This window comes from Acinonyx jubatus, chromosome D1, assembly GCF_027475565.1.
Source record: "Acinonyx jubatus isolate Ajub_Pintada_27869175 chromosome D1, VMU_Ajub_asm_v1.0, whole genome shotgun sequence".
NCBI lineage: Eukaryota > Metazoa > Chordata > Mammalia > Carnivora > Felidae > Acinonyx > Acinonyx jubatus.
The window spans coordinates 11,682,624-11,695,201 of NC_069390.1; positions in this window are offsets into that span (position 1 = coordinate 11,682,624).

Sequence of the window (12,578 nt, forward strand, 5' to 3'; positions counted from 1 at the left end):
CTGCAAACACTAGGGAAGTGGTGGGTTGCTTCTTTGGCTCCCTGGATGAGTCTCCAGATAAGGTAGCTAAAATCTTTGCCTGACTCTGCTTGCTATGGATGAATTGCACCCAAGGCTGAGGATTTTGGGCAATTCCAAGCCAGGAATCAATGTATCAAAATTGACCAGGGTGACCTGGGTTCTCAGTGAATATCAGCCAAACCCGCTGCACTATTTGAGCATCTAATGTCCCTTCCAGGGGCCATCCTACATTGAATATGGGCCATTCTAGTTCATAAAAGGTCCTTAACTTCCTGGGTGTCATTTTCATCCGGTAATCACCTGAAAATCCATTTTTTAAATATTTGAGCATGACCTCTAAAATCGTAGGCTTACTCTGTTTTGATCCCATTATTAATTCTTTTCTCGTGTTTGGTGTCATGGAGACAGACAAAGGGAGGGTATCCCCTCAGATGAGAGGACCAATCAGATACTCCATTGGTCACATTCCCGAGGGAAACTTTAGATGAAGCTTGGCCGTAGCAGACTCAGCTTTGTGACTTGCAATTGGAGTCTAATCCGATGATGCCCTGGACCATATGCCTTTCATTGTGAGACAGGAGAGCCCACTCAGACTCCATAGACTTTGGGGGACCTTCAGGGCGCCCATCCGTGGAGCCACAAACTCGAACTAGACTGGCAAGACTACCCTAGTCACACGTTCACATACACACACACACGAGAGGCTATTACATTCCGTCCTGCAAAATTTTCTACCTGTGAGACCACTAAGGTCTCTGGGGAGTGATCAGGTCCCTCTTACCCTTTTGGGTAGGCCTGACTTCTTTGGGGCCCCAGTCTTACGAGTTCGGATGTCAGGTCCAGGTCTTCACCTACCAGGTCTCTTTGAGTCCAGCATGAACGATGCAGCAGGGCTAACCCGAGGCGACGAATAGGAGACTGCTGAAATTCAGGCAGGGCATGCCTTCTCCTTTGAGATTCCTCATTCTGTCACTGCCTTGCCATTCTTCCAAACCGGTGTCAACAATGGGCCAGCGCAGTTGGATTTCCCAGTCAGGTAACCAAATATGTTATGGAACCAGGCTGGAACGCTGGTGGAAAAAACAAGCAGCATTCAGAGATATTGGTGGATAGACTTATTTAACATTGGTGGGCTCAGAGGAGACTGTTTCTCCAAAGATCTGAGGGCCAAATGCAAGTGGAAAGGGTAATTTATAGTTGTCAGCTTCCATATCTGTGGTGGGTTTTCATGCGCTCGGCAAACAGAGCAAGAAGGACTCAGGAGAGGGGTCTCTAAGCTAAAGACCAGAGCTTGTTTTAGTTCCTTTGGCTATCTTTGGCACAGTACTTTATTCATTTCTCCAACAATAAAAATGAATGGACTACTGATACATGCTACAATATGGATGAACCTTGAAAACATCATGCTAAGTGAAGGAGCAAGTCACAAAGGACCACATATGACATGATTCCATTTTAATGAAATCTTCAGAATTTCCAATAAACCTTTTTATTTAAAAAAATTTTTTTAATGTTCATTTATTTTTGAGAGACAGAGAGTGAGCACGAGAGTGAGTGGGGGTGGGGCAGAGAGAAAGGGAGACACAAAATCTGAAGTAGGCTCCAGGCTTTGAGCTGTAAGCACAGATCCTGATGCGGGGCTGGAATTCATGAACTGCAAGATCATGACCTGAGCCAAAGCTGGATGCTTAACCTACTAAACCACCAAAATGCCCCTCCAATAAAGGTTTTTTAAAAAACAACAGAGAACAAAAATGGAAAGTGTGTAGGACCAAAGGTGACATTCTTGGGAAGGCACCATTTCTGTGGCAGGTATTCTGTAGAGATTTGGTAATAATGAAAAAGGAAATGAACCATGGAAATTAAAGGTCCTAAGAAAATAAAAAAGTAAAATACAAACCCATGTCTGTTCCTAAGTCACCATACACAAAAGAAACTGCCCTTCTTATATCAACATTGTTACAGCAAATACTCAGTGCCCAGGAAGAGACAAGTGACACGCACTTGGGGAATCAGAAAAGACTGTTTATTTCTCACCGGTGCTGGCCCAGCAGAGTTACCTCCAAAGGCTGAACCCCGAGCCCTGATGTGGCGTACTTTTATGCCTGGCCAGCTTCTGGGTACTTGGAAACTTTCTATCGGCTGCACAGGTAGGTGGGATTGCAGGGGCTCAAGGAAAAAATGGGGGGCACTTATCGGTTGTGCTATGTGGGCTGCAAGAGACAAGCAAGATTACAGAAGCCAAAAGTATGCAAGGGGAGTATCCAGCCATGGACATCTAGCTGACTCTTTTTTTTTTTATCTGCTTTTACCAGCTTTCCTTCTCAACATAAGAGGGCACACTTAAACTAAGGCACACAGTACACTTAAAACCATGCTAGATTCCTGCATGGCCTTGCAGAGTCTCAGACCTCAGGCTCTGGTAGAACCATGATTGATTACTACTGCCAGGATCCTAGCAATCCCCCCACCTGTTGTGCTGTGGTGTGGTACAGATATATCATTCACCAACAAGACATACTGGACAGCTCCATGCTCTTGGGACAGAACTGAGCCAATTAAAGAATGGAGGAGGGGGGGGCAGCCCCTTGGGTCAGAAGTAGAAATAAAGAGATTCACCATAGATTTCTTGAAATAGCCATTTTTCTCTTTATGCAATTAAAATATGGCTTGTGCCAATTAGAGTTACATATAGATTGCCAGGAATATATTACATGGCTATGAAGACGACCAAACAAACCAATGATTATGAAGTGGCAAGTAAACTGGAATAAATTTTATATTATATGAAGTATATTTCTTACATATGTATGATATGTCTATTACAACGCAACACCAAACACAGTCTAACAATGTGAAATCTTCTTAGACCTTCATTAACCAGTAGAGGGAGATCCATTGCAAGAGTCTGTAGTGATTGAGAAGTTAACACAGGGCAGTAGGCAGGTCTGACTAGTGATAGTGATGATACTAACTTTAGTGTGTGTAACTCTTCACAGTTAATATCCACAAACATTTGGTCTTCATGACAGCTTGGCTAATAAATGAGGAGGCAGAGCCTCAGCTCCACTTGCTGAGGTGACCTAGTGTGTTTATTAGCATCACCCAAGGGGACAGGATGTTAGCACCTCTGCCATAGTGGGCCAGATAGGATACTCTTTTTTCCCCCCAGTAGTTACCACTCTAGCTGGGATTACCCCTTCAAATATCTTGGCATGCATGCCCAAGAGAGGCTGAATACATCCACCTCTGTGTTGTGCCCAGGAGATAAGAATATTTCTCTTCGATACTTCTCTTCATCCCAAGCATTCAGCAGTCTTTCAGTCTCTTTAATGTTTCAGTAAAGATAAGAAAATTCTCACTGTAAGAAAATTCTTCCTTGAACTAAGCTATAAGTTCTTTCCAAGTGACTTCCACCTATCACTTTTCATCTGCAAAAGGGACACTAAATATCCTCCCTCCCTACTTCATAAGATGCAGAAAGAGATAGGTGGAGCTAAATAACCCAATACCTTCCCTTGCCCTGTTCAGGAGGAAGATAGTAAGCAGAGAACCCAGCTGAACTATGTTCAAACTTCTGACCTAAGAAGTTGAGATAGGGTCACCTGGGTGGCTCAGTGGGTTAAGCGTCTGACTTTGGCTCAGGTCATGATCTCACCGTCTGTGGGTTCGAGCCCCACATTAGGCTCTGTGATGACAGCTTGGGGCCTGGAGCCTACTTCTGATTCTGTGTCTCCCTCACTCTCTGCTTGTGCTCTATCTCTCTCTCTTTCTCTCAAAAGTCAATAAACATTAAAAATTTTTTTTCAAAAGTTGAGATAGTATGAAGCGAAGGAAAAAGAAGATAAAAACAAAGGGAAGCAAACCATGAGAGACTTTTAAATACAGAGAACAAATTGTGTGTTGCTGGAGGGGAGGTGGATGGGGGGATGGGTTAAATGGGTGAGAGCATTAAGGAGGGCACTTTTTGGGATGAGCAATGGGTGTCATAAGTAAGAGATGAATCACTGGGTTCTACTTCTGTAGCCAAGGCTACATTGTATGTTAACTAACTTGAATTTAAATAAAATTTTAAAAAAGAGAAAGAAAAGAAGTTGAGATAGTGTGTCTATTGTCGAAGCTGCTAAATTTGCATTAATTCATTATGAGACAATAGAAACCTAATATCCCCATGGCAAGTTTTAGTTTGCTTCTTTGTAAAGCTATCCCCCTCTAAACTTTGCAATTGATATCCCAATGAAGCTGTTATCTTTTTTAAAAAGTTCCTTTGTAGAAAGTTTGTCCTGTATCAATTCAGGAAACATCATGGAGCATCTATTTGATGACAGGCACTGGAACACAAAGATGAAGAAGTTAAAAGTCTGAAAATCCTCAGAGAAATTATACAATTAGATGCATAACTATTATCTGAGTCAGAAAGTGATGGAAGCCACAAAGGAATAACATGTATAAGCCATGAGAGTTTAGGTTAGGGAGAAATCCTATCTAGGTGAGGGTATCAAGAAGGGTTATCCTGGAATGGCTGTGGGGTATATGATAGGGAATCAGCAAGAGGCTCAGGAAGGATTTCATGGGGCAGTAAATGTCTTTGTGGAGTTAGAGATCACCTGTAAATAGCTGATCCCATCAGCAACATAATCTGGGACTAGTACTGGAAAGAGAAGAAAGTGGTGAAGGGTGGTGGTAGGAATGACTCAGAGCCAGAGTGATGGACTCATGAATTTTGGAGGGTCTAAGGAGCGGCAAGTCACCAAGAATAGATTGACTGAGAGTTGCACAGGAGAAAAACAGGAAGTTTTGGTAAAGGGAAATTTTAGAATTTTAGATTTTGAAATTAAGCAGTTTCCCATTATGGTGAGGTCTGGGAGAAGGCTGCCAAATCATGTGACTGGGGTGGCATAGAATTTCAAGTTGGTGGAGGTATAGAGGTCAAGACAGTGTGAAGCTAGAGAATTTGGAGAGGCATTGACCTTGAAACCATTTAGTTCATCTTTATGTTTGCCCTTAAATATAAAGGGCTTAATAAATGTTGACTTGAGAAACATGCAGAAGAATGAAATAATCACAATGAGGTGAAGTTGATCTAGAAATATTTCTTGCATTATTGAGCTTGATATTTGGTCTTCGGGAGAGGCAATAAATGGGTGAAGAACATATCATTCCTTGCCATTCCTAGCCTTGTGTAGCTGATTGCCCAAACCCATTCGTTGATCAACTTGAGAAGACTGGTGTCTTGAGACCAATCAGATATAATAGAGGCAGTGCACAGAGAGAAACTATTCAGTTTTTCCCTTTACCTTTCTATCTGTTACATCTGACAGAATTTCAAGACTAATTTTAGATTTTCAAGACTAATTAATAATTCCAGTGAAATAAACAGATACTTGATAATCAATAGCTGTTTTCCCCTCTCTTCTCTTGCCTTCCCAAAACATAAATATTCACATAGACTTAAGTGTCCCCTGTTCGTCTGGCTTTTTATGGCCTCATAACAAGGCCTTTCCCAGCATCTGGGATCCAGCTGGATTGTCCTCTCCAGTAAACATTCATCAGCCTAATGGCCTGCCTCTAATCACAGCTGCCTCTTCTGTTTGAAATTGAGCCCCAATGACATAATGCTTAGAAGTACGAAGATAAAGCAAGTTCAGGGTGGTTGTACATTTCCCAAGTCACATCAGCTCTGGATCATTATCAGATCTATTTTAAGGGACAACTCAGTGTGGCAATGAACAGAACTTAATTGGATACATGATCCCCAAAGGCTCCATATTTGTCAAAGATTCTGGTCTTAGCAACGCTTCTTTAGGAAGGGACTGGTGTGGGCTTACTCAGGAGGGGATACACAGCAATGTGGCTTCCTAGAAGAAGCTCTACCCATCCCATCACTCCAAACAGGACTGGAATATCGGACTCTCTTTAAAGAATATACAGTAGACACTGTAGAGGGCCATATCTGCCTGACATATGTGGTTGGGCAACTATTTTCTAGATCATACCACCTTGATGGTTTATAGATCTATTCTGAGACTGAAAATAGATTCCAAGAGACCACCTTCTCCACTTGTCCTGGATCCAGAAAAATAAACTTCTATGCTATTTTTGATGAGCTAAAACAGCTATTTACAAAGGCAGACAAGACCAGCCTCCTATGACTCAGCCTTCTGTATGCCTCCTCCCATGTAACCCCTCATTTCCTGATTCTGGGCTCCTTGTCTTTCTCATTACTGCTTACCTTTGTGTTCTCATGCAGCCTTCCTTCGTCTCTTCCGATTGGCACAGGCTTACATTATGGCTCTTCCAACAACTGGTCGTGATCTGGGAGCCACCACAATTGAGAACAACTGCTATAGAGAATCCCTCTCCATGGCCTTTCCTTCAAAGGCCAAGTCTCCAAATCTGTTCTAGTTTCCCCAATCTTGAGGATTCTTTCACTTGACATTGCTAGCCATTGTACCTACTTTTCATTTCTTTCTCTTCTTTAACTACCAAACTTGTATCTCGCTTTATTTAGCACCTGGCTTTACGCAGATTCCCTGGTCCCCACTCCAGGTACCCCATCTGAGATGGATGGGCTTCTATTGAAACTGTGTTGATCACACCCTCCTTCCTGCTTGTTATGTCCAATGGCCTTTTGTTCCTGTTTCTCCTCTTTGATTTCCATACCATATTCACGAAGTGTCACTGAGTGGTGAGGGCTGAGGATCAGGACAAGAACTTTGGATGTCCTCAGGCTATTAATGAACTACAACAAACTAATGAATATTCTTGAGCAAGGAATAGCATGATTAGCTGTGTACTCTGGGGAAGTCCGCCTCCAAGTTAAGAAGGAAGAACTAAAATGGAGAGAGTCTCAAGGCAGAAAGACCAGTTAGAGGGGCAGTGGCTGATGATGAACAATCAGGTTAGAACCACTGACAAAAGGGGGCTGGGGTGGAGACGTCACAAAAGGAAGCCTTGATTCTATTGATAGTATTTTATTCTGCAAATGTCAAAGAGAGTCCTTTCTGAAGTTTTGCCTTGGAGAGGAGGGAGGGAAGGAGAAAGGCAAGAATTTTTTAAAAAATCAGTCTTCCAGCACCCCATCTTTATACCCATCAATCTGCAATAAGGAGTGTTTTGTTTTTATTTTTATTACTTTCATCTAGAAGAGACTAATTGCATACAAACTACTGCAATGGCAATGGTGATCTTTTTCCCCGTATCAAGCCTTAGAGAGACCCCAAGAAAGTAGGCATAAGGTCAGGTGCTGGGAATTTGTAGAAGGGGTCTAAATTTTTTAGCCTCACAGTGGGGGACTATGGCCTTGGTAGAAGAGAAATGGGTGGGACTTAGGTGTGGAGAAGGGAAACTACAGATTTTTCTCATCTAGATGCAAGCTGCAGAGCTGCCAACATAAACAGGGTGTGGCCACCATTTCTCACAAATCCTTGAAGGAAGCCACAAGTCCTGTGGGTTTGCACAATGCCCACTTCCTCCTCTTCCTTGCATGTCCCTCCCAAGGACACAGAAATAGAATTCAAGTCTCTTCAAGTTGGATATTTGATAAATCACAAACAAAATGTACACAAGGGAAATCATGCTGTAGGCAAACCACTAAAGGTTATTTACTTTTAAACTCCCTGCATATAGATAAAAATGAGGTCTATCAGATGATTCCCACCCTCTTATTGCCATCCATTTTTCTTGTCCTTCTGGGATGAAGTGGGATGTAAGGACCGAGGATGGACTTTGGATTCTAGAAAACCTGAGCACAAATTCTAGCATTGCCTCAATATGTCTTGTTACCTTTGGCAAGCATGTCTCCAAAATTCCATTTTGTTATCTGAAAATGCATTTAAGAATGCTTTCCTTTCAGAGCTACTGTGGGGATATTATGAAATAAAGTTTGCAAAAAGCTCAATCCACAGACCCAAAGTGATAGTATATGCCTGTCTTCTTTCCTCATTCTCTTTACTTCACAGAATCTTAGAATCTTAGAATTTTCCAGAGCCCATAAGGTCAACTATTTCTGACTCTCTCTTGCTCTCTCTTTTTTTGATAGCCTATTTTCAGATTTTTATCAGATTTATTGAGATATAATTGACATATGACATTGCATTAGCTTAAGGTGTTTAACATAATGACTGGATATTTGTATATATGGTGAAATGATCACCACAGTAGGTTGAGTTAACATTAATCACCTCATACCGTTACAATCTTTTTCTTGTGATGAGAATTTTAAGATCTACTCAGGAAATTTCAAATATAAAGTATAATATTATAGTCACCATGCTATGCATTATATTCCTAAGAGGTATTTATCATATAACTGGAAGTAAGTACCTTTTGAACACCTTCACCCATTTCCCTTACCCCCACCTCCCACCTCTGGCAATCCCCAATTCTCTGTTTCTATGAGTTTGTTCATTTTTAATTCTACATATAGGTGAGACCACCACTGTCAAGTATACTATTTTCTCCTTACTTTCAGTGCTGGAAAATCTACCTCTTTCTAGACCATCCATTCCACCTTTGGACTGGCCTATTGTTTTCCTATAATCTCTGTCTCTCTATCTCTCCCTCTCTTGTTACTCATTTAGTCCTGGTTCCAACCCTTGGAGTCATCCAAAAGATATTTTTACACTGGAAAGTTTCTGTAAAATATCTAGTGCTTTACAAAGGTAATTGCTGTTGTTTGAAATAGTTACACTATTTTGAAGCCAAAAGGCACTCTTGGCTTTCAATGCTTTTGGGTATATCTTTTTGGAATAAGACCAGAGACCAAGAATATGATGAAAGCAGGGCCAATGGAAATCAACTCCACCCAACCAAAGCTGGCGTCTTCTTTACCCCTGAGGCCAACCACCCAGCCAACCTTCCAATAGGTGCTCCCTGGGACATGTCATAATCCCACAGCTAAGAAAGACCCAGTACTTGGGAGAGAACTGGCCTCCCTTTAAAGTCCTGTGAAGTCCTTCCCTTAGTGGCCAATTTAAAGTAGCTCCATCCATATTTTACTGATCTCTTTGACCAAAACCAATGCTTCAGGTGCTAGCAGAGATGGGTTTTCACCGTAGTTCTGTGCGTCTGGTCTTAGCCATCTGAACAAAGCCCAGAGTTTAAGAAGTTGTAGGTGAGTCTGCCCTTTGTCCTTCTTTAGGAATGGTGAATTACACAATCACAGAATGGGAGTTTTGGAAAGACTTTTGAAGGAAGGGAGATAGATCAGACAGGATGCTGGCTTCCCCTCTCCCTACTGCTCCGACCTTAACCAGAGGAGCTGGACTTCACCTATTTTACATTCTGTACTTCTGCAGAAAATTTTGTTTTGAAAAAGGTTCTGCTTTTCACAAGTGGAAAAAAGGAAGGAAAGTGGACTAGAAAACACTCTTTTTATTATATAGACAGGAGATAAGAAGATTAAGACTCAGAATGGCAAATAATTTTTCCCAAGGTCACACAGCAAAAAGGTAGGAGAATAGGACTTGAATCAACTTTTTTTTTTTTTTAAATTCTCAAGTTAGTTAACATACAGCATAGTCTTGGCTTCAGGATTAGAACCGAGGGATTCATCACTTACATAAAACACCCAGTGCTCGTCCCAACAAGTGTCCTCCTTAATGTCCATCACCCATTCTCCCCACCCCCATCACCCTCAGTTTGTTCTCTGTATTTAAGAGTCTCTTATGATTTGCCTCCCTCTCTGTTTTTATCCCATTTTCCCTTCTCTTCCCCTATGATCATCTGTTACATTTCTCAAATTCTGTATATGAGTGAAATCATGTAATATCTGTCTTTCTCTGGATGACTTATATTGCTTCACATTTTTTAAAAAAGCTTTCAGTCTAGTGCTTTTCATGTTATTCTAGGCTCATGAGTGTATGCATGTGCAAGTGTGTTTGCATCAAAACAAATCACAGGTTTCCTTGGATACTCTCTAGTTGCCAATGAGACTTCCAGGTTTTAGAATAAGGTAAAGCAAGGGTGTCTGGGTGGCTCAGTCGGTTAAGTGTCCAACTTCGGCTCAGGTCATGATCCTGCTGTTTGTGGTTCGAGCCCTACATCGGGCTCTGTGCTGACAGCTCAGAGCCTAGAGCCTGCTTCAGATTCTGTGTCTCCCTCTCTCTCTGACCCTCCCCCACCCTCACTCTGTCTCTCTATCTCTCTCAAAAATAAATAAACATTAAAAAACTTAGAATAATGTAAAGCAGAAAGAACTACTCCTAGAAAAGGAGATATAAACGAACAACTCAGGAAACAGATGCTGGTGAGGATGTGGAGAAACGGGAACCCTCTTGCACTGTTAATGGGAATGAAAACTGGTGCAGCTGCACTGGAAAACAGTGGGGAGGTTCCTCAAAAAATTAAAAATAGAACTGCCCTATGACCCAGCAATAGCTACTAGAAATTTATCCAAGGGATACAGGAGGGCTGATTCATAGGGGCACATGTACGCCAATGTTTATAGCAGCACTTTCAACAATAGCCAAATTATGGAAAGAGCCTAAATGTCCATCAACTGATGAATGGATAAAGAAGATGTGGTTTATATATACAATGGAATATTACTTGGCAATGAGAAAGAATTAAATCCTGCTATTTTCAGCAATGTGGATGGAACTGGAAGGTATTATGCTGAGTGAAAGAAGTCAATCGGAGAAGGACAGATACCATGTTTTCACTCATATGTGGATCTTGAGAAACTGAGCAGAAGACCATGGGGGAAGGGAAAGGGAAAAAATAGATACAGAGAGGGAGGGAGGCAAACCACAAGAGACTCTTAAATACAGAGGACAAACTAAGGGTGGATAGGGAGTGGGGGAGAGGGAAAATAGGTGATGGGAACTGAGAAGGGCACTTGTTGGGATGAGCACCAGGTGTTGTATGTAAGCCAATTTGACAATAAATTATATTCGTAAAAAATAAATGAATTTTAAAAAAGGAGATATAGGTTCTAATTCCACCTCTCCTGTCAAACAGCTGTACAGACTTTCACTATCTCTCTCTTTGGCTTTAGTTTTATCATTTATAATGGGAAAAGGCTAGCCTAAATGGTTTCTACTTCTATTATTTTAAGTATATGCTCAGAGCTTTCTGGACATCCATGCAGCATTTAAAATAGCACAGGTCCAGGGGCACCTGGATGACTCAGTTGGTTAAGCATCTGACTCTTGATTTCAGGTTCAGGTCATGATCTCTTGGTTGTGAAATTGAGCCCCACATGGGTTCAGTGCTGGGTGTGGGGCTTGCTTGGAATTTTCTCTCCCCACCCGTCTCTCTGCCCCTTCCCCCCTCTCTCTCAAAAAATAAAAATAAAATGAAATAAAATCTTTAAAATAGCACAGATCCAATGATCTTGGAATTAGGGCAAGTTTATAGTAAATATGTTATAAGTCTTTATTGAGCCAGTCAAATATTTACTGTGTACCTATAAAGTGTCAACACTGCAACAGATGAGAAGAAAAATGTGATGAAAGCAGAAAACACATTTCTTTTCCTACAAGTTCATCTTTCTGGGTTTTCTTTATCATACCCTACAAAGTCATCTGAACTGAAAATACCCTCTGCACCTCAGTTATATAATTTATTTGGGAGTTACCACATTAGAGCTTCATTCTACTGTATCTTGGTATGTGGCTTTAACCTCGTTAAAAGGCAAGCAGACCTTCGGCGAGGGGGGGGGGGCCGTGAAGAAGTCTCTTTACAGTGATTTTCAGAATTCAGATTCCACATATCCAGTCTTGTCTAATCAGTCAGGATGGGGAAAGGATCATATCTGTTGCAGCTATGCCTATAATATGGTCCTGTGGATTGCTCAGACCCTTTCTCAAGTTCTTTTACAGCATTCAGGAAAGAGAAGCAGCTGTGCAGTCAAAGAACTGGTGATTTAAAGCTTGGTTTGGTCACTTAAGTGCTTTAGCTGTTATAACCTCAATGAGCTTCTGGTCTGTAACATGTGCCTTTCCAAATTATTGTAGATTGAACTCATTCAGCAAATATTATTTTAGGTTTACTATGTGCCAGGAACTATACAGGGCACTGAGCTTATAATGTCTTCCCAGACTTTATAGTTAAGGCTGTAGACAGAACAAGCCAGCAAACAAAAGGAAGCACACAGTATGATGAATTAAGTCAATATATTGCTGAAAATTATTGGCAATAACACCAGCAAAGGGTATATGGTTAATGTAGCCATTGTTGTGTACAAGCATGTGCACCTGGCTTTAAGCAGCATGTGCAGTGGAGAACAAACTCTAGATTAGGGATGGAGAGACTGGGATTCAAATCCGTACAGGGCTGATCATTTGTCAAGCAATAGGAATTATTTCTTTTTCTCTCCAATACTTGATGTAACTTACTTCTTTTAATCCTCACGATCTGTGAAGTGGTCAGTACTATCATTGTCTTGGTTTTGCGGTTGAGGGAAATGAAAAGAGATTTAAGAGTGTTGGCTTGCCCAAGACCGCACAGCCTGCAGGTGGGTATATGGGGTTACAGATGGACTCTGGCTGACATCAGAGCCCTGCTTAATACCCACAGATAAGGTAGCAGATGTAGGACTGCTGTGTCATTTC